General features: G+C 34.9%; 1 long non-coding RNA gene across 6 annotated transcripts; it reads left to right on the top strand.

The window, feature by feature from the left end:
- Positions 1-648: 648 nt before the first annotated feature.
- Positions 649-4,359, top strand: LOC120092688 (uncharacterized). Of its 6 annotated transcripts, XR_016525622.1 has the most exons (6): positions 655-859; positions 1,263-1,339; positions 2,821-2,891; positions 3,474-3,533; positions 3,696-3,952; positions 4,060-4,313. It is a non-coding gene; the product is annotated as an uncharacterized LOC120092688 (long non-coding RNA). The 6 variants fall into 6 exon arrangements; XR_016525623.1 differs by lacking the exon at positions 1,263-1,339 and having other exon boundaries at positions 649-859; positions 2,752-2,891; positions 4,060-4,359; XR_016525621.1 differs by lacking the exon at positions 1,263-1,339 and having other exon boundaries at positions 654-859.
- Positions 4,360-4,634: the final 275 nt, after the last annotated feature.

Raw genomic sequence — 4,634 nt, 5'->3', positions numbered from 1 at the left:
AGATGAATATATTCTAATACACATGAATCTCTCTTGTGTCGCTCTCAATTGTTCTCGCTCTTGTGACTTTCATTGTCGCTCTCTCTCCCTTTTGCTCTCGATGTTGCTCTATCTTTCTCTCTCGTTGTTGCTCTCTCTCCACCTAGATCGTCGTCGCTCTCTCTCCACCTAGGTCACTGATGCTCCCTCTCTCTACCTTTCTCATTGTTGCTCTTTTTCACACCCTTTCGTTATGCTATTTACATACATTTTTTGAGACCACGTTCCTATAAACACCAATGAAACCACATTCAAGAAAAGTCCGTTCCATCTAAACAACTCGTTCTGAAAACTTTGTTTGATTCCGAAAAACTCCATTCAAATGAAGTTTAAATTTTAAAGAATTCACCATTACATGTTTGTTGTGTGTTAACAATTTTAAGTTGTAGACAGATGATTTCGTAAAAATTGTATAGTGAGAGCAAGAACCATGTAGTGAGAGCGAGACAATTATCAGGGACAATTCTTGTAATCTCATATCGTCATAATGTCAGCAAAAGGTCAATTGACAATTTTTTAAAAAATCGGATCATTTGACATTATGAGCCCAAATATCAGGTCATTGGCCCAAATTTGCCCAATTTTAAACCTTCCGGAAATTGACTCTTCGAAATCGGGGATGCCATCCCCGCCGGCGGCCCCTCCCCGGGATGGTTCCATACTCAAAAAGAATGAAAAAACGCCATACGCCGAACCCTAAACACTGATTTCCTCGCTTCTTTCTAATCTATTCTCCTTCAACCACAAAACCCCTTCCGTCTACACTGAATTTTCTCTCTTCGCCGTCGCTGCTTCCAGAATAATCGCTCCCCTCTCTCTGGTGAGAATCCCTCATTCTGTTGCTTCTCCTTATTTCCTAATTTGTGGGGTTTATCTCTGTGGGTGGGGGTAATGTACTCTGTATCTTCTTACATTTCATATTTGTGGGGTTTAATCTCCCACTTTTGGCTTCCTCTTTCTTAGTTTTAGAGAGCTTAATGGTGGGATTTGAACTTTCAGTTCCTAGATAGACACTTGAGATGATTGTTACACATGACCACTTAACTTTGCTTATTCGTTTATTAGTTTTCTTGTACTTGATCTGTTTCTTTTTGCTTAAGATGTTTTGAAGACTTGCATTTTTTCATATGGAAGATGCTTGGCTTATAGATCTACTTACTTTTGTGTTCTTTTGTTAAAACTGCTCTTTGAGCCTCCCTCACGCACTGTATACCTAATTTTAGATTGACTCAACTTGACTCATTGGATCTTGAAGCTTGAGAGTTGTGGTCGTTTTTCCTTCAAATCTCTGTACTCCAAGGTTATTTCCATTCATATATCGACTGCACAAAAATCTTTACACAAGGATTTGGAAATTGTCTTACCCAAAGAGAATTAAATCTCATTTGGGAAATTGTCCATTCTTGTCTTAACACAACCGATAGACTCCAAAAGCATTGCCCTTGGTTCTGTTTTATTTCCCTTGGTTCTGTTTTATTTCCATCATGGTGCTGTTTATGCCAAAGTGGTAATGAAACTCACAACCATTTGTTTTTAATTGTCCTTTTGTGGCCAGCTTATGGGCTGAAGTTTTAGAATCATTCAATTGGACCATTGTTACTCCAAATGATTCAAAGATTTGGATTAGTATGCTTATCTCAGACCATTCATTCAAGAGTACCAAAGAGATTATATGGACCAACGTTGTTGCTGCTATTTTATGGAAAATATGGGAGGAAAGAAATGTTGGGATTTTCAACGAAAAAGCCAAATTCACTGAAGAAGTCCTCCAATAAGTTGTTTTCAATGCTTTCTTGTAGGGGTGGCCATTCAAACCGCAAAAACCGAACCGTTTCTAAAAACCGAATTAATTTGGTTAAGACTGGTATGAAGAAATTTTGAAACTAAATTAATTCGGTTCAGTTCGGTTTCAATTTCGAAAATTGAATTTGAAACCGACCCGAATTGTTTTTAACTAATATATATTTATATATTAAAAAAAAGAGTAAAACCGAATTTAAAACCGAACCGTTTTTAATTTAATGAACAAAACCGAATTTAAAACCGAACCAAACTGAACCGTTTTTTAATTAAAAAAATATAACATAGATTTTTTAAAAATACTAAAACCAAATTTAAAACCGAACCGAACCACAAAATAGGTTCGGTTTGAACCAATAAATCGGTCCGGTTTGGTTTCACATATTAGAAAATTCGGTTCGGTTCGGTTTGACCACCAAACCGGACCGTTTCCGCCCCTACTTTCTTGTGGTGTAAATCTTTACCAGCACTACAAAGCAGTAGTTTCTCTTTTCTTGTCAACAATTGAAAAAATCTTTTGTATTCCCTATAACATGAGATCCTTTCGTATACCTTGGATATTTTCATTCTATCAATGAAATTGTTTCTTATCCCAAAAAAATAATAATAATAATAATAATCTTTGATTTATTAGTTATTTTTGTGGTTTCCTTGGATCAAGGGCCTATTTGAAATTGGGTTAGCTCGGTATGGTTTGTATTTCTTAGTCTCTATAACATGAGATCCTTTTGTACACCTGGATTTATTATGCCTTCATGTAAAACTGCTGTTAAGGAGTTTAAAAAACTTTATTTAGAGAAGGACAAATTGAAAACAATGTTAGTGGAAAATGGGGAAAGATTTTGTTTAGAAATGGAAATTTGGACAACAATTCATAAGGTGAATGTGAATAATGTGGTCTTCATTGTGCAGCTCATTGATGATAATTGGAAATTATGAAAAAAAAGATTTTGAATGTTTCTTTGATTCCATGTGCCGAAGGCTATACCATTGAAGGAGATATAGTTGGACAAATGATTGAAACAAGTCTATTGGATTGGGGAATTGAGAAGGTATTTACCATGACTATAGATAATGCAAACTATAATAATAGAGCTCTTGCATACTTGGTAGAGATAATTAGAAAATTGGAGTGAGATTGTATTGCTTGATTGAGCAAGATAACAAGAATAATTAGAGGTGGGTTGTAATAGTGATGAACTTTCCACTTTCACCACTCTTCCAAGATTCTTTCCTTTTCTGTTTTTACTATTTTATATGTTTTTTTTTTTTGTTTTTACTATCTTATATATTGTATTATAGATGAGGTTGGTCAAGAAAATTGTATTGAGCTTCTTTTTGTAACTCCCAAATTTCTTGTCCTCCCAAGTCAACTCTCATAGCATGCAACATCCAAATATAAACTACTTTTTGTTTCTTAATAATTTCAAACTGATCTTTTTGTTTCTTATATATTTGTTGTTTTACATAAGTAGGAACATTTAAACCCCCATTGACCAAAAAGAGAGAAAAAACAGAGAATGAAACAGATATGTAGTATACTACATATACTACATATATAATAACATAATAAATGCGAGCCTAATTTGTGTAAGGCCGATGGAGCTAATTGTATGGTGGGATTTCAATTGCAGAGCATAGACTTGGAGGCGTATAATTCTAAAGCAGCAACACCAACCAAAGCAAAGAAAATGGTGTACACATAAATTTTCCTCTCTCCTCTCCTTCTAAATGCTGAATTTGAGTTTATTATGAGTTCCTGCTCTAAGTGGAATCCATTGTTGGATTGATCATCACCTGCCTCCATTATTGATTGATTTATATTGTTGTCAGCAGTTTCTCTTTTGATTGTCCAGATTTGTCGATGAAGTTGCGCATGTGTTTGGAGAATGAGATTGAGCTGGTGCTCTGTTCGGTAGAGCATGAGCGCTGTATCGACAAAAAGGAACATGTAAACGAGGCTGCATAAACAGCTTAGAGAAAGAATCACCCAAAAGTTGCCATTGTTGCAACTGAGGGAGGAAGGAGCATTAGTTTTCTGGGAGATGAAGAAGAAGAAGACACGTTCCAAAATTAAATAAGCCCCAACGATGGTGTGTAATTTGGTGTCGTGGTAATTTAGTCTCGCCTCTTGCTTCTCGCTCATCTCTTTTAATTCTTCCATTCTCTTCTCCAAGTACTCTTGATCTTTAACAAATTCCATTATTCTTCTTGCAACAGGAGATTTCTACGTTGGTCAGTCCATAGACAAAGAACCCTTATATATATATTATGTGATGTGAAGATGTGGGCTTAAATTCCACTCTTATATAGATGTCCTCTTCAGTATATCAGTCACCTAGTTGTTATTTTTCTTATTTCTGTAATATTTTAATGATTCTTTGTGCATTACTTCTTTTTAAATAATCTTTGTTTTATATCACCACAATGAAAGGTGGTTTGAATTTTAAAAAATGCGTGGGATTTTGTTTTAACTAGGGACTTTAGTGTTGACAATTCACATACCCATTTTTATCTAAATCCCTCCTAACCAGTGTAGTATTCAAGAATATAGCATAAATTCAAAGGCAATATAATTATAGAAATATAGAAAAATGTATTAAAATATGCTATAAACTCATAAGCAAAATAACAAGATAAATCTTAGCCTTTTGAGAGGGTTAGTTTCTCCCAAAATTCCAAAGGAAATTCCCACCAAAATCTTCCTACCTCCTCTCAACCCACTCCTATTTATAACCAAAAGCCCTAACCAACTTACTAACTTGTCCCTTCTATACATATCCTAATATTTACTA

This window comes from Benincasa hispida, chromosome 12, assembly GCF_027475165.1.
Source record: "Benincasa hispida cultivar pf3 chromosome 12, pf3_genome.v1.1, whole genome shotgun sequence".
NCBI classification, from domain to species: Eukaryota; Viridiplantae; Streptophyta; class Magnoliopsida; order Cucurbitales; family Cucurbitaceae; genus Benincasa; species Benincasa hispida.
The sequence above is the reverse complement of the archived record's forward strand: the minus strand, read 5'-3'. Positions and strand labels throughout refer to the sequence as shown.